Raw genomic sequence first — 17356 nt, 5'->3', positions numbered from 1 at the left:
AATTAAAGATTAAAGGGAAATTAGAGTTAAAATAGCTTCATCTGTAACAGTGGGTAAAAACAAACTTCTCTGGATCCCTAGACAATTACAGCCAGTATCTATGTACCTCTTTTAGATATTAGCCATATGTTTTTGCTCTGACATCTCTTGAATTTTTTAGGGGCCTTGTTATTATTTAAAACATTTTATGTATATCTATTGCTGTTTAAGAGGGTCTTTGTCCCTGCTTCTAATTTCCTATTGTTTACCAGTTTGAATTTCTACTCCTTAAGCATAGACTCTACCTTGAGTTTGACAATTCTGGTTGCAGATGTTGAAATCTGTCCCTGAACGTCGTCTCTAGATACAGACTATAGCTGGAGCCCTATTATCACTTAGACCACCCCTGCCATCTTCTTGAACATTTAATATTACACACCCTGGGTTCCCAGTCTCTATACAATAAAGCAGAATTTCATTCTGAACTCCAAGTTGATAGCATTTTGTCTGGACAAATTCCAGAGAATACAATAATCCTGAAGCATGGTGCTTGTCAAGTAGACTAAAATACCACTCTCCACACCTGTAGCTAGGTCAGCACCCACATATTTTCCACCTCTTGGATGCATCTTATTCAGGTTCTAGTCCCTCCTTATTTGTTTTATTTATATCTTTTGGGTCCCCACATGTGACAGGTGTAAGTGATCATTTCTATGGGAAGGAATAAAGGAGTCTTTTAAGAAAAAACTCCATTCACTATTTTTTAAATAATGGTAGGGAAAATGTGGTTATTTAGGAAGAATGGAATTTGCAGAGGCTTTTGTTATTTCTCTGTAAATAAACACTCATACTATAAAGGTGCTTAAAAGACACACTGAAGGAATACTGTGTTCTCTTTTCTAACCCCTTACTTTGGGAAATTGTGTGTGAAGAAGCACAATAAAAAAATAAGCTTTCAGATCCAATCTCTCACATGTATTGATTTCTTCCATTTTGGTGATTTGTATGGAGCTTCTACCATGAACTCCAACAGAGCTTGCCCTTCTTTGCACAAGGTTACTAACATGATAAGCCATTTTCACTGTATTACTTTTCTTATCCCATCCAATTTAATGCTTTTAATTTAACCACTCCCTCTTTTTCAAGAATTCATGCTTCTCCCTTGCCTAGTGCAAAATATATATGGCTCTTCCTTGAGAAAGGCCTACAGGATTGCAAAGGTCTAATAGACTCATCAGATATGGTTTTCAAATGTTAAATGCCACACTGACATTCAAAAATTCATCTTGGGTCCCACATAAGAGAAAAAAAAAAGTTGTGCCACTTACAGTTCAGAAAAGCACATCTTCTACTGAGTGAGGGCACGAAAGCTGGTTCTCAGCCCCACTTTTTCAAATACCTGTCAAAGAATAAGGAATGCAGCATATTCTGTGATAAAAATTATATTGTATTTTGTTGTTTTCAAAGAATTGTGAAGAATAACATTTTCAAAAATCTTTGCATATAATCACAATTAAATTTATACATGCATTTAATTCTCAAAATCAATTTGTTTTTGGCACATATTTATATGGATTACAGGATTACAGCACTAGGAAGAAACTTAGAAGTAACAGTGTCCCTATTCATTTAGGGGTTATTAAATAATAGAAAGCTGATATTCTAATTTTAAATTGACTCTGCTATACTCTTTCTTATGTCTTTACAGAAAAGGAGCTGATGTGCTAAACAACTCTTTGTTTACATGACAATTACTCCCAAGACAATGAGAGCTTTTAATGACAGAGCTAGACCATATTCATCTTTGTATTGCAGATGCCTAGTATATGTTGTAGTTTATTTTAGGTATTTTTTTTGAAAGAATGAATTAAAACAACCTTGAGCACAGAGGGTCCAAACATATAGGAGTCTTTCTTCCTTGACGTACACAGCTACACTGAAAACCTCTTCTTTATTATTCCTTTTGCATCAGCTTGCCTCACAAAGGCGTACACATTGAGAGCTGTTGTTAGGTTTTTATTGTTATGTTTTTGCTGTTTCTTTGGTCTTGAAGTCTTTCTGTAGAGTGACCAGAAGCCTAGATAGCCACTCTTTAGAAAAGCCCTGATCCAGAGTTGCGGCGGGAGGCAGAGGGAGGGGTGGTGACTGGGGGAAGAAATTAGGTTCCATGTGTGGGTCAGATGAGACACAATGAGGAGATGAAACCAAAACGCATAAAACAAAGCAAATTTAATACTTACAAATCCCAAAGAAGGTAGGGGTGTCGTGCAAATGGGCGGCTGACAGGAAGGCTGTAGGCAGCAGGAAGCTCAGCCAGTGAGTAGGAAGTGGGAGAGAGAACCTGTTGGATTGTGCCTCTCTTAAGGTTCATGACCTTTTATCCCTTAGTCTTTTCCACGGGGGTTGTGGATTGACTAGTCTAAAGGAAACACATGTGAATGGGGGAACTTCTTTATAGGACTCAGGTGTTGACCATTTTATCACCATCAGCAGCTGTGGGGTGTGTTGGGTTTCCTATGGGTGGGATGAGAAACAAGTGAGCCCTATCACAAACAATAACACATGGAGAAGTTTTAACTGGGCCAAAGGTAACGGGATACGGCTAGATTTCTAAAAACCTGTCTGGCCTAGAAATGGATGCCAAGGCAGCAACTATGTTGACCAAATTTATGACAAGATTATTGATATTTTGATACTGCTTGTATCAAGCTTGACATACATCTACTCTTTGATACAGTAAATATTCATTAAGTCTCTACTGTATGCCATGAGAGTGGTACTCAACCACTGCTTCTCCACACACAGTATTGAAACTTTGTCATATGAGGTCAAGATACAAATTGTTCATGCTCAATTTGCATAGAACGTAGGCCTTTTCTTTAAGGCAGTATATAATCTGATTATAGCAGAATTAAGGCTGGGAAAAACTGTGCTATTGACATTGGGTGATCCTAATAAATACACTGGAGGATGTGCTATGCCTAAAATATATTGTTTAAATAGTTTAGATTTTAGTAATTTCCCCCTTAACACCTACCACACAGGTTTTCACATTAATAACTCAAACCCACGTGTCCCATTTTACTCTCTTTGAACCTTACTGCAACTAACAGGTAAAGTCACAATCCTCACTGAGTTTTATATATTTAGGTTAGGCTAATATAGAGCCAAAATGTATCCCTTGAGAAGTCTTTTTCTTCCACAGTTCAACTCTTAAATCCTATAAATGTTATTTCAGCCGTAACTCTATCCTGAATGGAAACAGGTTTTGCTTGAAAGATTTATTCTTGTCATATAAGATGGCTTTATAGCTATGCATACCATTTATTGACCTGACACTGTGCTTATATTTTTTTCTTTGGGGTAAAACAAATTAAAAGCTTTTTAGGGAATTTGATAAGGAAAACTGATGCTTACAGACAGCAGCCTCCCTTGTTTAATGGGTAACTGACAAGAGACTTCTGACAGGGAAATCTCACCCACAGCTCTCCTGTGTTTATTCTTTTAATTGCTCTTTTAAGAGGGCTCCTGATCTTCATGGTGACACCGTATGAAGACCTGTTATCAAAAATGCTCAAACTAAAGCCATACTTCTCCCACCAGAGATTACAACTTTACAGAAATCAACATCTCAAGCTAAAGGAATCAACTACCTAGGTAGAATTTCAAGCATGTTAAATGTACCAGTTAGCCTCTTAAAGGAGTTTTGTTAAAGAAACATTTTTTTTTTTTTCACTTATGCCCCGGAAGAAAGTAAGAGAGAATAGAAACAGCAAGACTAAGACTTTGAGTTTCTTAAGGCTAAGACCTTCTAATGTAATATTCAGGGCACAGACTGATCTTAGCTATTAAAAGAAATAGTGCAGAAATACACAATAGCAACTTGGTGTTTCCAGATATATTTTTTGCACATTTTTTTTTTTGGTTCTACCTAGAGATTCTTTGTCTGCTCTGTTAATTCTTTAACTGCATCCCACGCCAGGTTTTGCCAAACGCTTGAGGTCGATGAACTCTTTTTATTTTATTTTATTTTATTTTTATTTTTTGAGACTGAGTCTTGCTTTGTCACCCAGACTGGAGTGCAGTGGCACCATCTCAGCTCACTGCAAGCTCTGATCCCCGGGTTCATGCCATTCTCCTGCCTCAGCCTCCAAGTAACTGGAACTACAGTTGCCAGCCACCACGCCTGGCTAATTTTTTTATATTTTTAGTAGAGACGGGGCTTCACCGTGTTAGCCAGGATGGTCTCAATCTCCTGACCTCATGATCCCCCTGCCTTGGCCTCCCAAAGTGCTGGGATTACACGCATGAGCCACCGTGCCCGGCAAGGTAGATGAATTCTTATCCAGCCATGATCCCAAGATTCTTTGGAGTAATTTTTTTATTATTATTCATTACCTCTTCTCTGAGTTTCCACTAACTTCTTATTCTAGGATAACCATAATTCAGAAGAAGAAATGAAAATTATTCAGCTTAAGGAGTTTAAAATTAGGCTTTTCATATATTAGGGCTACAAAGACTGCTACTTATCTTTTAATCTAAAAAATATGGTAACACAGATGAATAAACTAACCTCTGGAGAGGTTAAGTGGTTGATGACAGTTCAAATGGCTACTTATTGCAGAGTTGGTTCATGTCAATATTTTATTATTATTTACATGAATAAAACGATTCTAGTTTTGGTTGGACTGCTTTTCCTGATCAGATGTTCTATTCTTGTCAGAGCCAGTCTTGTAATCCACCAGTTTTCTACCGCAAAGTCCCTAAACAGTTGGTTGTCTTTACTTGTAAGAATCAGTAAATTGTAGTTAATATGCCCTGCAGAAAGCTAAGCCAGGTATCAAAATCTGGTCCTCACCATTGCATTATCACACACATGAGCATAAGTGAGGTAAAATAAAGTTCAGAAACTACTGAATTGAGTACATTTCCATCTCCCACAGTGTTCAGCAGTGTGCTATTAATAGCAGACAAGATAGTAGACAAGATTATAAACAATCAGGGGAGTAAAGTTTTTAGATAATATCAAGCTTCAAAATCCGCAAGCCCTACCTTGACCCAGCTACCCTTTTTCCTTTTGTTTCATTAAGAAATAAATACATAAGACATCATCAAAGGAGAAAAAATTCATTATGTTATCTAGGTTTATATTCCAACTTTTTATTTGGTTTTTAAGATTGGAGAAGTTACATAGGCCTATGAGATTTCTTTTTACCCTTATTTCTAAACTTGAATTTAGAGATTTTACTACTCTCTGACTGGCTTAATGGAAAGAGAGAATAGAACACTGGAAGGATGGTCAAATCAGCTTCCCTTTTCTGCAGAAGCCATACAGTTTTACTCCTTAGTAAGACAGAAACAAAAAGACGACAGTGTCTCTTACTATACAGACCAAACGCTTGACCCTGACTGTATGAAAGAAAGGAGAGTATATATGTATACTATATTAGCATGCAGTAACTCTGTGCAATAGTTTATATGAGCAAGTCAGCATATAGACTCAAACCAATCAGAACAGACTTCTTTGTGGAAATTATGGAAGTGGAGTTGAGGACATTTAGAAGGAAGAGAAAGAACTAACCCCTTCTAAATGTCTACAAGTATGTGTTTATTTCTTGAAGATATAAATCATATTCCTAATCTTCAATATCTAGGTCTTAGTAGAAATAATTAACATTCACCTAGAGTGATTTATCTACACAGATTCAATATAAAATATGTGATCTGATGCAAACTTCATTTATATTACAAAATTTCCTTTTCTATATAAAATACCCTTGTCATGGAGATGGGTATTAAGTACATATTTATTCTAAATATATGTATTAAATACATATTTATTCTAAATGTATGTATTAAATACATATTTATTCTAAATATATGTGTATATATACACTATAGTGTGTGTGTGTGTGTGTGTGTATATATATATATATATATATGTTCAGTTTGACATTTACAAGGCTAGTTCTACTCTATGCAGACTAGAACTAGAAATTCAGACTCCAAATCTAAGGCCTTGTCTTTCCCACAGAAGTGTGGTTTTCAGGCAATAAACTGAGGTCAACCAGTGTCCATGGTTTTTATTTTTAGCATAGGTCAAACAGTAACCTCAAAGCCCCTTCAGTGCCAAACATATAATGAAAGAGTTCAGGGTCCAATCATTTACATTTCAGCAAGAAATATGTTTTACTCTGATATGTTGGCAGCAGTTCAGTGCAAATGACCTGCTTTCACACACTGACGTTTTTCAAGGTTTGGAGCAATTGGTTTGAAATTTGAAACACTTATCTCTGACTTTCATGCCTCTGATATATAACGGAGTGCTTTTGTGGAATTCTGTCCAGTTATTTCTATTGAATTCCCACCTCCATACAGTTATCAAAAATGAGAACACAGATTAACTGCCAAGTACACTTTTTGCTGTCAATTTATTTTTAGCCTATTATATAGGATCAGATTTGGGATGGAAACATTCATGTGTTTGCACTGCTCTTATTAAATCATCTTAATCAACAAACAACACTTTTAAAACAGCATATTCTATTCAAAAGCTGCAATATGGGAAAGGAAGCACGTTATTATGAAATCAACATGGAAACCAAGCACTATGATGTTTAGAAACTCTTCAAGTTACAAGTCCTGTTTTTATTTTCCCTCAACTATACTGAATATCACAGGTAAATCTAGGTGGACTTTAAACTTTGCCCTCTTTTAAAAATTCCTAAATTGAGCAAATGAATCTACATGGAGGCACCATTACTATAGTGGTTAAATCCCAGATTCCATCCCCACATCATGTAACTTGAATCCTGACTCTACCGCCTATATAACCTTAGGAAATTTTCTTAATTTCTTTGTGTCTTTGTTTTTTTATTTGAAGAAAAACAAGATAAAAATATAGTTTCTGTTTCACACTGTTGTTACAAAGATTTTATGTAAAAATGTACGTAAAAGGCTTACTTTTTTTTATCATAGATAGTAAATAGCCAATTAAATTTGAGTCAAAGTGTAATAGATAATGGAGAGGTGATTTTTCCAGTATTTATTTTTTGTGCTATGAAGTCTATGTGATTTAGCTGTTAGGATATTATTAGAGAAAATCTAAGGCAATATCTCATCAAAAATCAAAGTAGGTGGTACAGAACATGCTCTGGGCATTTAAGGAAAAAGATCGGTGCAGACTACAATATGATTCTAGCTTCTCAACATAGCAGTTAAGTGCTTTCAGGAGATATCAGTGTCAGTTTTCGAAGTTCCTCACTTTTAAATTGAGTACATTTATCTGAAACTTCCTTATGGTATTAATGAGACAAACATGTCTTCCACTGGAGAGTTACAATGCAGCCTAGGAAGTCGGGAAACGTGTGAAATTAAACAACTTTGAGAAACAGAAAAGATTGAAGAATTTTCTCAACTATGTAATGCATGTACCAGAGCATCAGTATTGATCTCCACTATTAAAAATCAAAATTACATTTTAAGAGCTCAAATATTGAAAACCGGGATATGACTTAGCTTAAAAGTCCCATCAGTTTTGATGTTAGTTGGATATGTTTAAATCTGCATAAATGTTCTTATCAGATGGATGACTTAATTAAATTAAGTTTTGTAATTACAATGCAGATCTTTCATCCATGAATTAAAATATATTATGTAAAAACTCCAAATTAAATTGGAGTTTTATTGTAATAAAGATTCACACATGGCTAATGAGTCGATATGACATTTATATTTGCATATAATATTATAAAATGTTTTGTGTAACACAATTATCAAATTCCGTGCAGAATTTTATAATTTAAATGAACATATTTTGAAAAGACACAACGGATGCAAAGCCTGGTGTTTAGATAACTTTAAAATGATACCTTATTTAGCTAAAAGCGACACTTAGATTTATCCCAACTGGTCTGATATTGAATTTAGATGGTGTGTGACGATCTGCATGAAGATAATTCTGAGCTCAAATTCATTTTGTTTACATTCTCACATCTGCCACCTATCCTTGATTAGGAGTGTAAGTGTCCTCCTCTAGATTCTTGCATTTTTGAAAAAGGGAAATTACCGTTTCCTTCCCCTCAATCATGAACTTGGGTGCTATGCAGAGTACATCCCTAGTAAGAAGGGAAATGGATCACAGGAATCAAACATCATCAGTATTAGCTAGCCAATGAGAATAAGCCTTACTCTCTGACGTAGTCCAAATACACTTTGAGAAATCACATCCACTTTTCTGAAGCAATATGTTTCTCTAACCTTTAATACATTTTAATAGAATAGGACCTCATTCCCAAAACGAATATCCAGAAGTCATCCAATTCAGAATTTTATTTTGGCTCTTGTATTGAATTCACAGTTTCATTTTATGTCCTCCATATGAACCAAATCCTTTCCGATCCCAGGATTTGCCCTCAGCCTTTATATTGAACAAGTAAGTTTTTTTTCTCCTAGTTTTTCAATTCACTAATTCTTGCTTTCACTCCAATATAGCATTCTTCATCAGTCCAGGCCTCAGTTATTCCTAGCTGTCAATCCATCCCTAGGCCAAGTCATTAGTTGGAACCTTACACAAATCTCTAGAAAAGAGATCACAGAATAATAATATTAAAATAGAAGTGAAGAGCAAAATTTAGAGTCTTCTTGTCAAGTCCAGATGTAATATTTCCCCTTAGATAAGCAAGAAAATAGGAGATGGTGAAATGGCAAAGAATATGCACTATAGCATCTAACCACCCAAATGAATTCTAAGGGATTGTCAACATTACAGAATTTTCTGTAGTATAAACATTCTAGAGTTTTTGAAACCATAAGCAAGAGTGTGTTTAATAATTTTCCACAACTACTAAAAAAGATTCTGAAAAAACAGAGGTTAAAATGGACATTGAAGAAGGCATTGTTTTCTTCTTGAAGAGACCAAGATGCAATGCCAGTGAATAATTTCTGTAACTCTAAAACAAAGCATTTTCAGTTTTATTCTTCCCTCCCCTAAACACTTTATCTTCAGTTATCCACTTTTAACCCTGCTTATCCTATATAAAGATTAGTTACTATTTTTCTTTTGAATACCAGCTTAAGCCAGATATCTGACTTTTATTCAAGGCACAAAGCATGCATTAACTTAGGTCCTTTAATTTTAAAAAAAGGGCTAAAATTCTGCAGTAGAATTTATAGGTATTAATTGCAAAATTTGATGTGCTTGGATAAATGTATACTTCTACATAAACACCATTTTATCAAGATATGAAAAAGCATTTCCCTTATTCTACTAAATCGATAACATTTTTGCCCTTTTTTGTCTAATATTTTTTAAAATAATGAACATTTTATAGTCTTGATCATAATGTCTTTAAAGAGTATCTGTTTCTATGTTGGCTGATTTTATGTATGAAGTTATTTGACTAGAGATGACTCCAGCCTCTAACTCTTCACCTTTCTTTTTATATATGGTATTTTAAAAAATTGTCGGCTGGGCACAGTGACTCACTCCTGTAATCCCAGCACTTTGGGAGGCTGAGATGGGCAGATCATGAGGTCAGGAGATCGAGACCATCCTGGCCAACATGATGAAACCCCATCTCTACTAAAAATACAAAAATTAGCTGGGTGTGGTGGCACATGCCTGTAATCCCAGCTACTCGAGAGGCTGAGGCAGAAGAATCACTTGAACCAGGGAGTCGGAGGTTGCAGTGAGCCGAGATCGCACCACTGCACTCCAGCCTGGTGACAGAGTGAGACTCCATCTCAAAAAAAAAGAGGAAAGAAAAAAAATTGTCATTTTTCTTGAATATGAGGTACGATTAAGAACAGTAAAGATATATGCATGCATATGTTCACTGCATCACTTTTCACAATAGTAAAGATATAAAATCACCCTAAATGACCATCTGCAGTAGACTGGATAAAGAAAATGTGGTACATACACAACATGAAATACTACTCAGCCATAAAAAAGAACAAGGTCATGTCCTTTGCAGCAACATGGATGGAGCTGGAGGCCACTATCCTAGGCAAAATACTGCTAGAACAGAAAACCTAATACCACATGCTCCCACTTACAAGTGGGAGCTAAACATTGAGTACATATAGACACAAAGTAGGGAACAACAGATACCAGGGCCTACTTGATGGTGGAGGGAGGGAGGAGGGTGAGGATCAAAAAACTACCTATCAGATACTATGCTTATCACCTGGGTGACAAAATAATCTGTACACCAAACCCCATGACATGCAATTTACCTATATAACAACCAGCACATGTGCTCCTGAACTTAATGTTTTAAAGAAAAGAACAGTAGCATTTGGGAAAGATATATCCTTATATTTATGTATCTATGTAAACAAGGAATTTTTTGGAAAAACATTTTTACAGCAGTACTTCTAAATACAGTAGTAGTATGAGTGTAAACCTGAATTACTCGTTAAAAATCATCAAAATAATGTGTCTTCCCCAGTAGACTCTGCCACTAAGTAAATTACCAAGGGAATAAAGTGTCTAATGAGACTGGAAGGTAGACTACATCATCTCTAGGAACCACCTCAGCCCTAGAATATTTTGATTCAGCAATTGCAAAGTTTATTTAGAACTTATTATATACCAGGCAATGTTTGCATGGTGTTACAATTTCACTTAACTCTATCAATAACAAAGTTAATTCTATCTGCTCCTAGATGAAGAAAGATACACTGACCAACAGCAATGCTGCAGGTAAGTGGCCAACATAGAAAATGAATCTAGTCATATATGTCCCTAAAGCTTTTTTTTTCTTGTTTTAGACAGAGTGTTGCTGCGACACCCAGGCTGGAGTGCAATGGCACAATCTTGGCTCACTGCAACCTCTGCCTCCCGAGTTTAAGCAATTCTCCTGCCTCAGCCTCCTGAGAAGCTGGGATTAAGACACCTGCCACCACACCTGGCTAATTTTTGTATTTTTAGTACAGATGTGGTTTCACCATATTGGCCAGGCTGGTCTTGAACTCCTGACCTCCAGTGATACACCCGCCTTGGCCTCCCAAAGTGCTGGGATTACAGGCGTGAGCCATCGCGCCAATCCCCCTAAAGCTTTTAATATTTTATTCCCTTTGTCTAGATTTATGCCTCTTTTATACCTTCTCTGTTTTCAAATTGAACTTTGTATTTAGTTTTCATTTAAGTTCTAAATATAGTTGTGCCTTTTAAAGATATGGGATAACTATTAAAATAATTCATATAGATGTTCCTTTTTTAAGTCAATGGGTGAATTTTATTTATGAAATTGATGTTTATTTCTTAAACACAGAACTCTTTTTTCTTTGATCTTCTCCCTAAAAACACTGGTCTAGACAATACTGACTGTTTGCAATACATTCACTACTCCTTTTTCTCAATGGTGCCAGCAGGAACAGATGCAACATTTCTAAAGATCTAATTAGCTTCCAAGTCTAGATATAAATTTTTTTTTGTTTTGCCCTTATCACATCTAGGAACAAACTATTAGGGTCCAATATAGTCCTTTTCAAAATGGTGGAAAAAGATAATACAATATCAAGCACGCAAATGTACTGTTTAATTGCTGTTGCTGTAACTGTTGCTGCTGTTACTTACCAAATCTCTTGGAACAAGGGCAGAAAACATCCCCAGCATCCTCCTACTCACTGTGCTGGAGATGTTCCACTGCTCAAGTGGAAGGGTTGAAAAGATTTTAAGTAGTCATTTGTTATCCCATATTATGACACTAATATAAAATGAAGAAACTATTTTCCATGACAAAATGCTAATAAGAGTCTCTGCTAATGAGGTTTTTGTCATATTAATGAAAATAAATGCCAATAGGATATAAAATTACTATGAATAAAAATTGCTAATGTAGCAGCCATCATAATGTGGGGAGGATGTTGAATGCAAAGCAAAGATATCAGGAGAGTGTGTGTGTGAGAGAGAGAGAGAGAGAGAGAAAGAGAGAGAGACTGAGGGAGAGGCTAAAAGAAATCCTGAGTTGTAATTTCGATCACATCAAAGATACAGAATGAAAAGCAATTAAGGAAGAAGAAAAGTGATAATATTAAATGTACGAAGAAACAAAAAGGAGATTCAATGGAAAAGGATGTCTTTATATCATGATCAGAAACTGTGCTATGGTAAAAATTAATTTATGCTTCTTTGTAGGAAGGAAGTAAAATTTAAAAAATACATAAAGCACTTGACCTGAAAAGCATGTTGTCATCATTAATATTATTCATAAGAACTCATAATATTACTCATAAGAAGAAATTCTTATAAAATGATATATCACGTATGTTCTTGAACATATCAGTGGTTTTTTATTATGATAAAAAACAGGATTCATTCACCTTCTTAGGAATGCATTTGAGTCTACTTAATTATTTAGAAAATCTCAAAGCTGGAAGGTCCCAGAAAGGCATTTATTTATGTTGTGCATTGTCTCTTTGATCTACCACCTACTTTAATGTTGCTGTAACAACATTATCTATCAAAAAATTTACTACTTTGCACTCGCCTATAAAATACATGTGATAAATTATAGGTGAGAATCACGTATTCAAAAGGTGTTTATTGACTACTGATTGGTAACATAACCACTTCAAGAAGTAGATATTAATTCTGAAAAATAAAGCCTAACAACTTGCTTACATGATAAACCTGGGGCATTACAACTTGCTATTAATAAATCAGAATTGGGTGATATTATAGTAACAAGAGGCTAGGGAGATAACCTGACCAGCAAGGGAATTAACCAACAGCTACTCCACATGTGGCCTTACAGGGTCTGCCAGATTCTCTTCTTTCTCTCTTCCTGGTATATTTCTTTTTCATGGAGTCCATCTCCAGTAGCTTTGTAAGAAAGGGTGAAAGGTTGATCTATTTTGAGTCTTCAAATGCTGAAAAACATTTTTATACTTTCTTCAAACTCTATGGGTAGTTTCAGTAGGCAAAGAATATTGGTATGTTAATAATTGTCTCTCAGAATTTCGAACTATTTTTCTCCTGCTGTTGGGAAGTCTGTGACATTTTCAATCTTATTTTTGATAAGATGTTTTGTTCTTTCTTGGGTTTTTATGGCCCTCTCTTTATCAATTTATCTTCCATGTTAAGAAATTTTATAATTAGTGATCTCAATGTCATATGTGTGGGGTGTGTGTGTATGTGTGTTCACATATGTATGTGCATATACATCGATATGTTTGATTATGTGTATTTTCTCCAGATTGAATGGGCCCACATAGTTCCCTGAATAATTCTGAAAGTCTTACCCTTCAGTCTGAGAAACATTCTTACATTGTTTGATGATGCAAGAATGTTGATAATTTTTTCTTTTTTTTATTGCCTTATTCTATAACTACGAATGGTAGGATATTGGTTGATCAGTATTAATGCTTCTATGCTATCTTCTTTTTAATGGTCTATTTCAAATGTAATTTCTGAGGACTTCCCTCTTGGAAACACCACGCCTCATACTCATCTTTTATAGCAACTAGTGCCTCCAAGGAGTAAACTTTCCATATATCTTTGGGTGAATCATCTTTCTTTCCATCCAGCTTTCATTCTGTGGCCATGGACACTATAGGTTGTAACTTCTTTGACTTTCCTAAGTTAATTAGCAATTTTTCCTTCCACATCAGCACTCCAAATCTTACTAGAAATCTTTTGTCCACTCTGCAGTTTACTTTGATCTTATGGGTTTGTATCTTTGCTGTCATTTTACTAGTATTTCAGGAGGTAAGAACAAAATTTTGAAGGATAAATGAGATATTAACAAGGCGAGCAGGAGAAAGACTTTATTTCAAAGAAATGTACTTTGAATAGAACAGTTTACAAAAACTGGGATTTATTAAGACACTTCGAATGTCACCGTGCAGGGGTCCAAATCTGGTCTGACAGCTGGCTTATGTCATTTTCTGTATATACAGTGATGTATACTGTGCAGTCACAACTTTAGTGTTTACAGCTGTCATTAACAGTCAGTGAGTCTATAGGTCACACATGGTATTGAAAATTTTAAGTATTTTTCTACACATCCCTTTGAAAATCAAAATAATGAAATCCATTGCAAACTTCTCTACTTTATAAAAAAATTCCCTTATACAAGATATATAAAGTTAACCTATTTCAGTTCTCCAATCTTTCCTGGTACCTAATCTATTATGATCACATATATTTGCTATATTAATTTTTTAATACAAACACAACATTTTATACATTTTTAACAAGCATCAAATAATGAGATAATAAACCCTATCAGAGGTATTGGGTGATCCACTTTTTGCCATTAGTACTTCAAAGAAAAAAGTCATTTTTTGTTTGCCTTTTAATTATAGAGTGATAGCAACTGAAATTACAAAAGGACCAAAGCAATCATGCAAAGGGTAATTCACTATCTCTTGCTTCTCTTGCATGTACTTCTACTATTCTCCAGTCTGGAAGAGAACTGTGAGCAGCAACATGTGGAAGAGCAATAGTGCCCATCCTACTCTCCAGAGGACTTAGTGGAAGCTACTTTGGTGTCACTTAAGGGGCACTGAAAAGTTTACTTGCCTACCAGATTTCCTTTAGCCAGTTTATGCTGCTTTAAACATTGTGAACATGAATACATGTGTGCTCTTTAATACAGAAAAATTTAATAAGAACCTACCATGTACCAAAAAATTATGCTTGGCATGGCAGCACATATCATATTTGCAAAACAATTATCTAGGCAGTCCTCTTACTAACAGACAAGGAAACGAATGTCCAGAGTTTTTTTATAGAGATTTTAATTCGTTTTCCTAATTTTAAACAGCTAAAAAGTGGCAAAGAGCTTAATCTCACACTTGTGACATTAACACTACTCCTCACTCCACAGTTTCAAACTCAAGGCAGGTATTAAGTAAATATAGGCAACTGTATTAAACCACAGATTTTAAAATTCCATAAATGGGAATAAAACATATGAAGATGAGGCCAGGTGTGGTGGCTCATGCTTGTAATTCCAGCACTTTGGGAGGCCGAGGTGGGCGGATCACAAGGTCAAGAGATCAAGAGCATCCTGGCCAACATGGTGAAACCCTGTCTCTACTAAAAATACAAAAATTAGCTGGGTGTGGTGGTGTGCGCCTGTAGTCCCAGCTACTGGGGAGGCTGAGGAAGGAGAATGGCTTGAACCTGGGAGGTGGAGCTTGCAGTGAGCCGAGATCACGCCACTACACTCCAGCCTGGTGACAGAGTGAGACTGTCTCTCGAAAAAAAAAAAAGATGATGAAAGAGGACAATAGTAATTAGTAGGTACAAGTTTTACTAGTCTCACTTCTCTCTATTTCAATTTTGATATCCCCCACAAATAGAAATAGGTACCAATAGTGACTCAGCTAATCCATTTAAATTCCAAAATAATTCTAAGACTTGGGGGACTTACTACACTGGTTTTATAGATGAGCAAGTAAAATAATTAGAATGCTATGAGTTGCTTTGACGTGAGAATTATATTACTTTATACAATGTCACAATGTTTTCCAAATTTTAAAAGACTTCCAGCTCTAAGTGTCTGTCTAGGACATGTCAGTCACTTCTAGGTGCTTTGGTTTAAAGAGATGAATGGGCTAGGAATGCTTATATCCAAAGCACTGGGCGTAAGCCATGTATATAAATAGCTACAAATACAGAGTACCCTTCACATCCTGACTTTATGCCAATTTTCCAATTTTATATAGATAGTTCTCTAAACACACAAAAATATGTATATTTCTCTATAATTATGATTTCTTGCCTTGCTTACTCTGCTCTTTTCTTATTTTCATATTTTTCTATAGCCAAACCCAAGCTTCCATCAAGCCAAATTCAAATACTGTATAGTTGGCCCTCCTTACTGCATCCTCAGATTCAACAATTTTTTTAAAGCAATATCTACATAAAGTGAAGCACAGGAAAAGAAAGTATGCCTGTATCGGCTCCCAATCTAGGAAAAGGTAAGATAAGCGATTAGGTGAATCCCATGAGTCAAATGTAGCTGAGTTAGGAAGACTAAATCAGAGGAAATAAAGCATAAACCATTTAAATCAAAATCAGAATAATAGTAAAAATTTGAAATATATTTGTTTTCATGGAGCTAGCTGGGGGAATGCATCAATCATGGTTCTTCTTTATTTTTTTAAATGTTTTATGATACTTTGACATCTTGAGGTCTTGCAGATCCAGGCAGGGACTGCCCCTCCTAGAATTAGCCAATTCCTAAAGATGGCAAACATGGTGTCCGTGAGCATCTTTTTGGTACGCAAACTGACCAATCCTGAGTCCATACTCCCTTTATATGTCCCTTTATCAGGCTTTTGCAGTCAGGGACAGTATGCCCCTTTCCTACATCACCACAGGATCAGGTACCAGACATCTAAGGACTACCTCCAAAGCCCAGAATCATCTATAATAATTCAAAGTATCTCCTTCTAAGCTGGCTCAGCATACCTACCCTGCCTCACTTACTTCTTCCCACACAAAAAATACAATAAAAGCTCTGGTCCATCCTCTCACTCCTCTTACATCATGACCAACTCTGGTGGTTTCCCAGGTGGCTATGCATGGCATCACATGGTATACCGTCTTCTCTTCGGAACTGTGAGTAACAAATTATCTTTTCAATGGCAGTAGCCTCATAATCTGTTTGCTTGCTATTCCTGAATAAAAGTGAAATCCTAGATACATTTAAAACAAGGTGCCTTTCTCATATCTCTTAGAAATAGCAGGTAAGCAATCCTATGTCATATCTTCTGCCCCATCCCCTCCCAACATTGAGGTAACTGCTGGAGGTGAGGGCAGCATGTTGCAATAAGAAGAACCTAGGGTTTGGGAAGAACGTGGCCAAAGGTCTAATTCTATTTCTGCCACTTTCTAGCTGTTATGTTGAGTAAGTTATTCAACTTCTTCAAATATCTGTTTCCATATCTATAAAAGTTATCTACCTTGAAAAGTTGATATGAAGAAATAACATAATTTCTAACAGAGTATTGGAGATCTAGTAAGTACACTGCAATGCTGAATTATTTTTCTTTTAGGCTTCAATTAAAATTTATGGACAAAAATATGTTAGGTGTTGTTTTTTGAAGATCTAAAAGTCAATGTTAGGCCAATATCTAGAAGCTACAAGATGGATTTTGGCTCAGTATAAAAAAAGAGCAGCTTCTGATTTCAGCTATAACATATACAGAACATGGAACTGTGACTCCATACTATAGGACAAAAGCTGAAAAAACCTAAAACTCAATGAGTTTTTTTAGACTTATCAGAAAATTTAGGTCACAGGCCAAACCATCACCTCAGAACCTGAAGAGACAGGGAAATACAGAGAATTACAGTTGAGATCAGCTTACCTGGAACAAAAGATGCTAGAGCAATATATTAGCAGGAATACAA

The sequence above is a fragment of the Pan troglodytes genome, chromosome 9, assembly GCF_028858775.2.
Source record: "Pan troglodytes isolate AG18354 chromosome 9, NHGRI_mPanTro3-v2.0_pri, whole genome shotgun sequence".
Lineage (NCBI taxonomy): Eukaryota > Metazoa > Chordata > Mammalia > Primates > Hominidae > Pan > Pan troglodytes.
The sequence above is the reverse complement of the archived record's forward strand: the minus strand, read 5'-3'. Positions refer to the sequence as shown.